This window comes from Gadus morhua, chromosome 8 (assembly GCF_902167405.1).
Source record: "Gadus morhua chromosome 8, gadMor3.0, whole genome shotgun sequence".
Classification (NCBI taxonomy): domain Eukaryota; kingdom Metazoa; phylum Chordata; class Actinopteri; order Gadiformes; family Gadidae; genus Gadus; species Gadus morhua.
The window spans coordinates 15,405,769-15,419,058 of record NC_044055.1 but is presented as its reverse complement, the minus strand read 5'-3'; the positions used below and the strand labels follow the sequence as shown (position 1 = coordinate 15,419,058).

Below are 13,290 nucleotides of genomic sequence, written 5' to 3'. Positions count from 1 at the left end.
CTGATTTAAGCTTTGAATACAAATTTTCCGAGTTGCCGTTAGCTGTAAAAATCCATCGATTTGCCGCACCGTTAAATAAGCCGCAGAATTGAAAAATGGGAAAAAAGGCGCGGCTTATAGACCGAAAATTACGGTAGCTTTGTGGGCGGTTCTATGGCGATGTTGCTATTTTACCGGCGCATAAATGACTCTTGGGCCCGGCGGGTTGGTCTGAAGTAGCCTAATTACCCGTAGGTGTGGTTTTGGCGTAACGTGCAATAAACCAATGAGAGTGCCATCACCCATCCCCTTTAAGAGCCATGAGCACATTTGAATCTGACAAGTTGATATTTTGACAGCGCGTTTGCAGTCTCAGATGAGACAGATGCTGACTACATGAATTTCAAATTTCAAATGGCTCAGTTTATGGCCAAATAATATGGCCTAATTCACACATGGAATAGCGTTCTCTTCCACAACTTCAGAAACACTGAGTCCTCAAATAAATTTCGGCAAAGAAAACTTGCTAGAACTGTGGTTCTATTTAATGATACACGCAATACATTAACAAACATTGTTTCTTACAAGTATTGTATGCATTATCGTTATCGCCTTGTGTTCCTAATATGCATGTGTCCCCCCATTAATATACATTGCCATGGACTGTATTATGCGTTACGTGTTTAGTTTGCGTGTGTTTAAACATATGGACGCACACACGCGCACCGGCTTTCATTAATTATTTTACGCACACACACACGCACGCGCCCGCATTCATTCATTCTTTTTAACACTCACTCGCGGTAAAACAATTTTTTCTCACGATCAAATACTCATCAATCCTAACAGTTATGGGCTTGTACACGATGTCTGTGGCAAGAACATATGTTTGCTGTACAATGTTTGCAGATGCATTGATTTAAAAGTATAACTTATTACCACTGTATCAGCTGTTCTTTCCCAAATAATTTACCAAGAATGTGTGGCTAGGTAGATGAGAGAAGCAAAGTGTATGCGCGAGGTGCACAAGCAACATTAGCATGCGCCCTTAAAATAGCATCTGAACAACGCGCCACTGACTTTAAACCAGGTATTTCCTGGTTTGTGGCGCAATTGTTTTCTGAAACGGCAAAATAGCACCAGGGAACGTTTGCTCCAGAACATGCCTCCTCCTTTCACCGAACCGCCCCTTGGGTCGCCAGATCATTCCCTAATTTACAGGTGCGTGGCGGTGGTGGGAACGCTCTGCGCCAGTTGCAAACTAGCAACGACAAATGGTAACAAGGTAAATAACATCTGCCCATTAATCATCAGTATGTTTGCTCCGCATTACATTTTGTACCTCACTCAAACTGTCTCAAATGATCTTCACAAATTCTTAAATAGTCTTTTAAGAGCTGTGAAAAGACCGTAGACTAAGCCAGGCCAAACCAAGTCAAGAAATGGCGTCAGGGAAAAGGCTTTGAACTGAGCGGAGTGGGATGACAGTAATTGTAATTGAGTTACATAACATCGCAATACATTTATATAGTATAGTGCAGGATAGCATAGTCATTAAGGTTCCGACATTCAGCCAAAGAGCTGTTGGGGTTTGGAGGACACTTTAGACACTATGTTTACACTTAGGTTCTGCGTTTACTAACTTTTATCCATGTCTTATTACTTTCCTGTACTTCTCATACACAAACATGTGTGATTTAATCTGGGATGAAGAAGACCCATGGGCTGTTTCCTTCAAACTGGGGATATCATCATTGCAAACACACACACACACACACACACACACACACACACACACACACACACACACACACACACACACACACACACACACACACACACACACACACACACACACACCGTTCACTACATTCCAGATGTTCAGCAGACCAGTAGCCATTGAGCAGTCATGTTGGATTAACGTGGACAGGACTATGTTGTACCCAAACAACAGAGATTCATACAGACACACGTTGGCATGAAGGTGACCAACTGACAAAACGGCTTAAATCTGCAGAAATACACGGGGCTACAAAAATCATTTAAACATATAGCTTACTTATTCCAAATTCACAAAAATGGAGATCCTTTTGGTGAAATAAAAGGGAGCAAAACTATTTTCCAAGAGTCTTATACTTATGTGTTTATGCCATTCCTAGACAGAATGTTAGATTTGAGCGGGCCCAACTTTGGGACTGTTAGAGCCTTCAACACTAACTGCTCAAGTAAGAAAAAGTCAAAAGGTTGGGTTAATTGAAGCCAATCAACAACAAACTTGGTGTAGTTAAAGGCACATAGGTCAAGATTAATTATTTCAAGTTTATTTCAAATGGGCCATAGGGGGGCTCTACAGCAATCAATTGAACGATCATATTTCCTGACCCCTCTGATCTACGATCATGATACTTTGTAGACATTTGTCTACAAATGTTTCTTAAGGAACCCATCATCTGCAATAACATAGCCGCCCGATAGCCCAATCAGTCCAATCACCTCTAGGTGCCAAAACGCGGGTTCACTTAATGCAATCATCACCAAACTGGGTTTACTTACAGAAACCTATTGCAAGATTAACCAGGATAGATCTTGTTCATCGAAATAGGACCACAGTGGGCGCTACAGCCATAAATTTAACTTTGAAGAAGCATAACAAACTTTGACATCTGGTCATGAAAGTTTGAACGCGCAGGGGTTGCCGTCTGACCGGGGGGGGGGGGGGGGATGTTAGACTGTTGCCCTGCAACCTGAATTATGCACAGAGAGTGAATGAAGTTTCGATTATTTTATACTTTTGTATAATATTCACAAAAAACTTTGTGGTTAAGCGGCAGGCCTGGTTTGCTTAGGCGGCTGCCTAAGCTGTTATGTGCAGCGGTAAACACTGCATCCGTATAGAAAACAAAATGGTCTGTATTAGGCTTGGCCCCCGATTAATGCTAATTGTGGCTTTATTTGTTACTCACCTTTTTCAAACGTTGCTAAAAAATATATAAATATTTGTCAAAGGCGTACACGTCCGTCGGCTTAATTTTAGAGCCAGTTGAGATAATGTCTCAGGGTGCACTCACACTAGGCCGTCTAGACGTGGCCGTTGGCCGTTTTCACACCTAACCGTGCTCAACTGGCCCCATTGTTCTCTGGCCTGCATCCACACTAGGCCATCTGGCCGTGGCCGTTGGCCGTCACAACTGTGGCCTGGCCACGGTAGGCTCTTGTACATACGTCATCACGTCGTAAGACGTCATTACCAAGCGTCCGCTGCATGGACCATAATAATATAATATTTGTCCCGACACTGGGCCATTGTTCGGTGGTGTCCTCGACTTTGCATTTGGTCGCGGATTCTCCCAAATACATCAGAATTCTTGTGGGTCTACTCCAACTGTGCCTGAATAGCATCGTTTGCCCAAATGGCTAACAGACACTCGACTTCTCTATGGGACCAACGTGAACCAACAGTTGAACCGCTTGACGCCATGTTTACCGTTTAATGGGAAAGAAGGCTCGTCGCCTTTATTATGTCCATGGTCATCGCATGGACTATACGTCATCCAGCTCAGGTTGCGTAGCCGTGCGTGTGCGCATGTCGGCACATTAGCATCTGTACCGTGGCGGCCCGTACCGTAGCAGCACACCTCTCCCAAGTGGCCAAGTTGGCCTGGCCTGGCCAGACTGGCCACACTCACACTGGCAGATTTGAGCATGGTTAGGTGTGAAAATGGCCACATCCACAGCCAGATGGCCTAGTGTGAGTGCACCCTCAAACAGGTATGGTTTTGCAACCAAGTAAAGTAAATACCTGTCACAAAGTAACCGTTGGCTGCTATATAACTCTAAAGGGGCAGTCACACAAAAAAATTAAGGCACGGTGTAAATCCATACAAAGTCATTAAAGACACAGAAAGAGGCACATTTTCCACCTGCAAAACCTGCGGCGCGAATTGATGAATGGTGCGGCGCCAATACCTTGTTCACTTGGATTTTGCGTGATTCTACTCGCGCAAACAACTTGAAATATTTTTTAATTAAATATTTGAACTTTTCCGTGAATTTCTCTTGATGCCGTGTGGTGACAGCCTATCAGCCTTAACTCCCTGAAGTCCAGATTGAACGGCAACATGGAGGAGAAAGCAATTGCCGTTTGCAGTCTCCTGGAGCTCTATAATATCTATATACGGTGGTTATCTCGGCCATGGTTGAAAATGAATGTGGGTAGAAAGAAACGTTTACAAGAGAGCCCCTCTTCCCCAAATATTATTCTAAACACTAAGAAAAGTAGGTGGAATATTCTCTTAATATTTGGTGTCAACGCACAGTAAGGCAAGTGTTCTAATTCCAGCTGACACGATGGCTCTTTCAGTAGACCCTCACTGTCATAGTGAAGGCTTATAGCTGGTTACTAAAGTTAGTTAGTTACTAAACCCATACACTCCTTAAAGCTGCACACTCAATTTGTTAACAAGATATTAAAACGCATGACCTTAACTTGTATTCCTTAATTATTCCTTCCTCTTCCAAGTAAATGTTGGCCTACTGTTACTCATTATGCATCAAATACTAATAATAATTTCAAGTTCGGTCATGCCATATCTTCAAGTATAGAAATATGTTTTCTTTACCAGACTATTTAAATTAACCTTGCAGTGTTGTGCAAGATTTCAGTGCAGTGACATTGTGGTATAACTGCAGTGATAGCAGAATACCAGTATATAAAAAGGGTATTTCCCTTTATAATCATTCCTAATTTTCACACCTACTCCCAGACAGTTTTAAGGTTTCTTGCCTCAATATTTAGATACCCCCCCCCCCCCCTTATTATAAAACCCATTGCACGACATAACTGCGGATAATGACATTAGTGTCGTATTACTGCTAGCTAGAGAAACCCTAAATGTCTGAGGACTAAGGAGATTTAGTGGATATGAATACAGATTTAGTAAAAAATCAATATGAAAATCAACTGCGACACACAGTTGGATCGGAAATATCGGAAATATACAGTTGGATCGGAAATCGGAAACATACAAAATTGCCCCGGTTTCTGTTTACCTAGCGTCAGGATTATCTGTCTCATTTCATTGTGGCTGTTATACAATGTTTTATAGATGATTATTTGATGTTATATTCAGGAGGCTTAAGAAAAGTCATTGAATATATTTTTGTATAATCTCATTATGCTCCTCAACCCTAGGTCTGTTGAACATAGTGTTGGACATTGGTTAGGGACACAGGCATCATAAAGTTAATCAGAAACTAAATGTTTTGCTTATCATTTCACAAAATCGAAATAGGCAAAACTTCCGTCACCGAAAGCCAACAAGTGATGCAGTTGTGACGTGGTTTCCATGGAGATGGAAGCATGAACAGGGAGAAATGCCACTGCCTTTTTCTTTTCATTATTGGGGCGGCTTGCGCTTTCAAGGGGCAAAGACCCTGTTGTTGTTTTTTAAAAACGCCGTTCCTTTTGATTGTTCTCTTTCGCCGGTTGTAAATAAAATCTTTTCAGGGCCAAATGTATGTCGTGGCTAGCACCTGCTGGCCAGGAAAGAAAATGTGTTGTTAGAAAGATGTTGAATGAGTCAGTTTGTACCCAGAGACAGGACAGACATTCTCTCGAGGAAAGAATACAATTGTCTCCATATCTATTCGGGCTTCGGTTTTGTTTTCCTTTGAGTTACTTTCATTCTCTTTTAAAAACATTATCTGTGATATTCTGCCTTTGGGGTAATATGAAAACTAATATAAATCCCTCACGGGATCTCAAAGGAGGCCTACGAGGTTGGAAATAGAGCAGCTCTGAATTCAAATCCAATCTTACTTTAAAAAAAATAATCATTTTAAAAAGATGAAAGGTATAAGTTATCAGAAAGTTATCAGTGTCATACAGATTGTTTAAAACTGCAACGGTTTGGGCAACGGGTGTTGACCACTGAACCTTGATATTGGTCTGTTCCGGGTCAGGATGGAGGGCAAGTGTGGCGGGCCATACCATTGTGTGGTTAGAGTCATCATGAAAACATAGATACATAGATACAAGTGGATAGCTCCACTCACCAACGTGCCAGCCATGTAGCCAATTTGATTTGGGGTTCCGCAAGTTCGATTCCCTCCCCGCGGTCCAATGCCATTAGATGCTCCAATTCCCTCTTTCTCTCTGAACCCAATTCTGTTTGTCTTCTTTAGTCCATAAGGAAATGGTGTTCAAGGGGCCAGAGAAGGTACCGCCCTGCCCATAAAACCAATACGCATAAAACATTCATAGGCTTATAAACGGGTGGGGGGGTGGGGGGGGGGGGAGAGACAGAGAGAGGGAGAGCCAGAGAACTGATAGTAAATATGGTTTCAAAATCCCAATACCTGGCTGCCCAAACACTCTGGCTGTCAGTCAGGGTGGCTCCTGACCGATTGGGAAGTCGGAGTATGTGTGAACACGTCCCGCGGGACAAACACCGCTCCACAGGCCAGGGCCGCGTGGGGACGTCACTGTTTCCACGCACAACGGCCCCCACTGGAAGGCTTTTGTCAACGTTAATAACATGACCCCGCAGAGCGCTGCCTTCTGTGGCCCGTGACCTCAATTTGAGGTCGGGAAATTCTTGCCCACCCCAAGTTCTTCCATCCTTGTGACCTGCTGCCCCTCTCACACACATCACGGTAACCCCGTCCCCATCTGTCCTTGATATGAATGGCCCCACTGAGGGAATAACTAGCAGTAGCTCGTGGCTACGGGTCAAAATGTAGTGCCTAATATCTAATGGGGTATAAGCACAGATTCACCCACAGCCCCTTTAAAACCGAGACTCTAGCTTGGGTTCTTCTCACAAATAGGGGTTTTGTGGAGAACATATGGTTCCATAACCAAGAAAGTATTGGTTTCATATTGGGTTCCAGCAACCTCACTACAATATGTGTGTGTGTGTGGGTGTGTGTGTGTGTGTGTGTGTGTGTGTGTGTGTGTGTGTGTGTGTGTGTGTGTGTGTGTGTGTGTGTGTGTGTGTGTGTGTGTGTGTGTGTGTGTGGTGTGTGTGTGTGTGATTCATTGTCTTAAAATTACACCATTCATTCATATCGCCAGACTCTAGTACCTATTAACGCTATTAGTTTTGACAGGTTGTCAGAGTTAGAACCACAGATTAGAACATATTCCACAAAGGCGGTTCAATCCGTGTGAAACACGTGGTTTTACACCGACGGGGACTACCTCGGGTTAGACATATGAGCCTGAGCTTAGTGGAGACTATAAAACTTCCTAAAAATGATTTATATATATAACAAAGTGATAGCAGGGCGTGGAGCTGAACACAGTGCTGCAACGTATACACGTACACGCAAGAAATAGTACATCATTATTTATAAATATAAACCAGCGGCAAATCTAAACATTGGCAAAAAGGTGACTGCATCATACAATAGACTATTTGTTTGATTTCTACTCTTATTACAAATTTTAGTCTGATTAATTCAGATATAGATACATTATTATTGGGGTGGTTATGCTATGGTGATTGTGTTGTTTCATTTCAATGAAAAGGTACATAGTTATGATAAGGCACACTTCAACAGCTTGTGAAAGTGAAAAAAATTATCCTAGCGCATACGACCGTTCTTATGGCATCATTCGGCCTCGAGAGCCCCTTCTGATACGTTGAGAAACACTGACCCCAAATGGCGGTTTTATGTAACAACATCCATTTGAAAGACATTATTTTCTCAATGGTCGTGCAACCCCGATACATGCATCTACTTCGAAGTTTCCCTTGCTGACCTGAAATAGTCATCAATGAACATATTGGTAGTATTTTGCGACATCAGACAGGGATCTCATGCTTTGGCCCCTGTCCAAAAAAGACAGTGCTTAAATGAACTATCGCCTACTTCTGTAATGGATTAATGACTTCCTCGTATTACTCGTAAGCCGCCTCTACAATCCTTTAATCAACATCCTCATAAAAAAAGGTTGACCTCGTCAGCGCGGTGAAGGCGACGTCAACCAGCGGGCGTGTCGCGTGTGTGACAGAGCCGGCTGTTGGCGGATAAGGAGCAGGGGCAACTCCTGGGTCCGCCGTCGCTCACGCAGGGCGGCCCTCTGTTGACACAGCCTATTTCTGCCCCGGCTCCTCAAATAGGGCTTTTGAGTTTACAATGCAACGGGCCACAGCAGGGTAAATGTTCCCGTTTCATGGTGAAGCAAAAAAATAGCTTACTTGTTTATTTGCAAGAATAGATTCCTGCTGCTCATAAAGATTGTAGAGCGTCTCGTGAACGTCAAAACAGAGGGTATAATTAATTATAATAATAATAATAATTATAAATTGATCATTACTACTCCCCATTAGTAGAATCACTATGATTTATTATTTTTTTTTGCATCTTCCCAGCGACCCCATATGCCCTCCCCCATCACATCACTCGGGGGGGGGGGGGGCTGCCACGTGTTTCTCTCAACCTAGTGGGGTACCCTCCATTTGGATCTGGATACTCTTCAGATCATGACGTTTCCCGCCCCCAGTTGAGCTTTACGACAGCCTAGTAACACACACACACCACAACACCACAACACCACCACAACACCCACACACGACACACCACACGCGCGCGCGCACACCAAACGAGTGTAAACTAGGCTGATGTTTATCTTTACGTATCATTCTACCAACCCCTGTTACATTTCACGATAAACCGGCTGATTCACTCGATCGGATTTAGAAAAGGCATGTTTTCCGAATAAAATGGTAAAACGTAAACGTAAGACACATCTCGGGGTGTTGCACGTTTGTCCCGTTAATAATTCAAATAGAGGGTACTACTGGTTTATGCAGTTACCACAACACCAGTGACCCGAACATACAGCTTTCTCAAAGAGGGATCTTACCAGGGTACGATGCTGGAGTTCTGCCAGTGGCTGACAGGTAGGCTGGCGTCTGTTCATAGGTTTTATAGTTAACTGACTTTTTGGGTGCCCAAAGTTGCATCATTTCATCTTCCCTTCGTGTGTTGAGTCAACTGAGGCCAGCCCCTCCCATTCACAAACCACTCCTTTTTTTCAACGCCAAGTAATCGTGCTAATAAATTGGCTCCTCCCCTGGTTGCACCGCCGGGCTTTATAAACGAACCAACACGTGTGTGCAATTGATTCCTAGGTAGATGTTTGTGTTAGTCGAGTTCAGAACTTTTTGCATTGCAAGCAAAACATGTGTTATCAAAAAAAAGCAAAAAAATAGCTTCTAAGGTTTAAGAATTATCATTTTTGTTGACAAATGCAAAAAGTTTTGCACTCGGCACAAGACACATCTACCTTCCTAGATGCTCTGCCAACGGAGGAACTGAATACAGGGGTTGGTATAGTCCCCGTTGAACAGCGCCAAACGCTACAGCAGTTCTCAACTAACAATCAAAATGTTATTCTTAAAATGTGTGCCTCTGCCAGCACTGACAATCCCAACAACAACAACCCCCTGCGCCCTACTACTATTAAGAAAAACAACGTGATAGTAGCCTACCCAGTTAGAATTCCTTCCGTCTGTACCACAAGCCATAAATGGTGATGGATGAACGGCTTATCGAACATGCATGCACACACTTGTCCCCACAACATAGATGTAAACGCCAATTAGCCTACAATCGCACATCTGCACACATGTAGCGTCGGAGACACGTCTCCCCGTCCCCCTTTGTTGCGAAAGCACATTGCAGTAGCAGCAGGACCTCGCAGGACATGGGGAGAGGGCTTTGTACCGTTTTTTTAGAATCGATTTGGGTGGACCAGGCGACCGTGCAGCCAGATGCAGAGGCTACAAAGGGTTATTTATTGCAAATAGAGTGCAGGCAAGACATGTGACACAACCCCACGAAATCATTTCTAATCTCGCAGTCAAAACATTCAGCGCATAGCATAGGTGCAGAGCCCAGGCAACACAGTAGACATACAGGTGTGGTACGCGAACCTCTACATGCAGCCACAGATCGATAGATACAGGCAGGGACGAGCAGAGTCGGGTTGAAAGCAGCGATGGATGGACATGCTTGGAATGGGCTTCGAGATGCGAATGAAGCCTTTTGTCGTTTTTTTTTCATGTTTAGTTTTTTAGTTACCTTTTTTTGAGGGAGACTGTCAGCACGTTAGAGGGGCTGCGAAGAGAGGAGAATCGTGCATGCGCGGCGCGGTCACGTACACTAGCCAGGAGCTGAGGGAACAATAATAAACTGTTAACCCATTCACAAAATGCCCCAATTAAACTCTGTAGATTCAAAGCAAACGTGTTGAAGTTATTCATAGGTACGGAAGAGGATTAGGGCCACCACATGTAAAAAAAAATTAAAATTCTGACTTTATTCTCAGAATACTGAGAATAAAGTCAGAATTCTGACATTAATCTCAGAATTCTGACATTAATCTCGGAGGTTGGTCCTTACAGATACCCGTAGTTCTGACTTTAATCTCAGAATTCTGACTTTTTTCTCAGAATTCTGAGATTAAAGTCAGAATTCTGACTTTAATCTCAGAATTCTGAGAATAAAGTCAGAATTCTGACTTTAAAGTCAGAACTACGGGTATCTGTAAGGACCAACCTCCGTGGGGAGAGACACTTTGCTTTATGCAGTAGGAGGAAACCTATGGAAAGCCAAGAAGGCACAATCCGGCCCTAGAATGGCGCGGTAAAAAGTGCACGTCCCATAGCCAACTCACCAAGCTCACCAAGTCCAGTATTCAGAATTCAAGCATTTATTCACAAATACGTTCTATTTTTTTGACAAGCGGAGCCGACAGTCCTGTGCAAGTATGCAAATTAGCCATGTGCGCCAAACAGAAGATAGACGCAATGTATAGAACTGATTGTTGTGCATTGTTGTGGATATGTAGGCTGGTTAGTTTGTGGTTGTTTGTGGTCTTAGTGAGGTTGGTCCTTACAGATACCCGTAGTTCTGACTTTAAAGTCAGAATTCTGACTTTTTTCTCAGAATTCTTAGATTAAAGTCAGAATTCTGACTTTAATCTCAGAATTCTGAGAATAAAGTCAGAAATTCTGAGATTAAAGTCAGAAATTCTGACTTTTATCTCAGAATTCTGAGATTAATGTCTCAGAATTCTGAGAATAAAGTCAGAACTTAATTTTTTTTACATGTGTGGCCCTAATCCTCTTCCGTACATAGGCCTACAATAAAGTTGAAACATTCGGGTTGCTACATCTGATATCGAAACCATTGAGAAAAGAAACCCATTGATATTCATATAGCCCACATTAGAACTTCTTTCAAAATAGGCTAGTCCTATTCCCAGCCACGTTAAAGCTCAGTGTTTACATTTTTCTACCGAAACGGTAACTTGGGCAGATAACTCTTATCTGCTAGTGTGCACCCTATTGACAGATTGTGGCCATGGTGACAGAGGCAGCTCCATTGATTAAAGGCTGTTTGCAGACTAGGGTAGGTGGGATGTGTTTAGATATGGATTGCAACACTGAAGTTGGGCTTCCTTAAATTACAAGCCGGTGGCCATTGCAGATATTATAAACAACCAACATGCGCACACGCACACACACACGCACACACACACACACACACACACACACACACACACACACACACACACACACACCACACACACACACAACACACAAGCACACACACACACACACACACACACACACACACACACACACACACACACACACACACACACACACACACACACACACACACACACACAGTTTACACAGTTTAACAGAACAAGTTGACAATGTTATTTTATGTTTCAAAATTGGACGAAAAGTGTATTTTCAGATAAATAGACATGCTTATACCTTTATTTAGGAGTTTCTAATTTTCAGCACAAAGTTATCAGTTACATACAAACAAATCAGCGCTTTATAACTTTGTAATATCATTATAACTTTATAATACAGAGACGAGAACATTTGAGAGCAGTTGAGACGGAAGAACAGAGAGGAGGAGAGCAGAGAGGAGGAAAGCAGACATAAGAACAGAGGAGGAGAACAGACATAAGAACAGAGAGGAGGAGAACATACATAAGAACAGAGAGGAGGAGAACAGACAGAAGAACAGAGAGGAGGAGAACAGAGAGGAGGAGAACAGACAGAAGAACAGAGAGGAGGAGAACAGACAGAAGAACAGAGAGGAGGAGAACAGACAGAAGAACAGAGAGGAGGTGAACAGAGAGGAGGAGAACAGACATAAGAACAGAGAGGAGGAGAACAGACATAAGAACAGAGAGGAGGAGAACAGACATAAGAACAGAGGAGGAGAACAGACATAAGAACAGAGAGGAGGAGAACAGTGAGGAGGAGAAAAGATAGAAGAACAGAGGAGGAGAACAGACATAAGAACAGAGAGGAGGAGAACAGACAGAAGAACAGAGAACAGAGAGGAGGAGAACAGACAGAAGAACAGAGAGGAGGAGAACAGACAGAAGAACAGAGAACAGAGAGGAGGAGAACAGACAGAAGAACAGAGAGGAGAACAGACAGAAGAACAGAGAGGAGGAGAACAGAGAGGAGGAGAACAGATATAAGAACAGAGAGGAGGAGAACAGAGAGGAGGAGAACAGACAGAAGAACAGAGGAGGAGAACAGACATAAGAACAGTGAGGAGGAGAACAGACAGAAGAACAGAGAGGAGGAGAACAGAGGAGGGAGAGAGAGAGAGAGAGGAGGAGAACAGAGAGGAGGAGAACAGACAGAAGAACAGAGGAGGAGAACAGACATAAGAACAGTGAGGAGGAGAACAGACAGAAGAACAGAGAGGAGGAGAACAGAGAGGAGGAGAACAGACAGAAGAACAGAGAGGAGGAGAACAGAGAGGAGGAGAACAGACAGAAGAACAGAGGAGGAGAACAGACAGAAGAACAGAGAGGAGGAGAACAGAGAGGAGGAGAACAGACAGAAGAACAGAGAGGAGGAGAACAGAGAGGAGGAGAACAGACAGAAGAACAGAGGAGGAGAACAGACATAAGAACAGAGAGGAGGAGAACAGACAGAAGAACAGAGAGGAGGAGAACAGAGAGGAGGAGAACAGACAGAAGAACAGAGAGGAGGAGAACAGAGAGGAGGAGAACAGACAGAGAGGAGGAGAACAGACATAAGAACAGAGAGGAGGAGAACAGACAGAAGAACCAGAGAGGAGGAGAACAGAGAGGAGGAGAACAGGACAGAAGAACAGAGGAAGGAGAACAGACAGAAGAACAGAGAGGAGGAGAACAGACAGAAGAACAGAGAGGAGGAGAACAGACAGAAGAACAGAGAGGAGGAGAACAGACATAAGAACAGAGAGGAGGGAAAACAGAGAGGAGGAGGA

General features: G+C 43.4%; 1 protein-coding gene across 1 annotated transcript in view; it reads right to left on the bottom strand.

The window, feature by feature from the left end:
* slc6a9 (solute carrier family 6 member 9) overlaps window positions 1–8,995 on the bottom strand; it is a 70,642-nt gene extending 61,647 nt beyond the window's left edge. The window contains exon 1 of the mRNA XM_030364811.1: window positions 8,852–8,995. The gene's annotated coding sequence lies outside the window, so the exon portion shown is untranslated. The remainder of the gene's footprint in view (window positions 1–8,851) is intronic.
* Window positions 8,996–13,290: the final 4,295 nt, after the last annotated feature.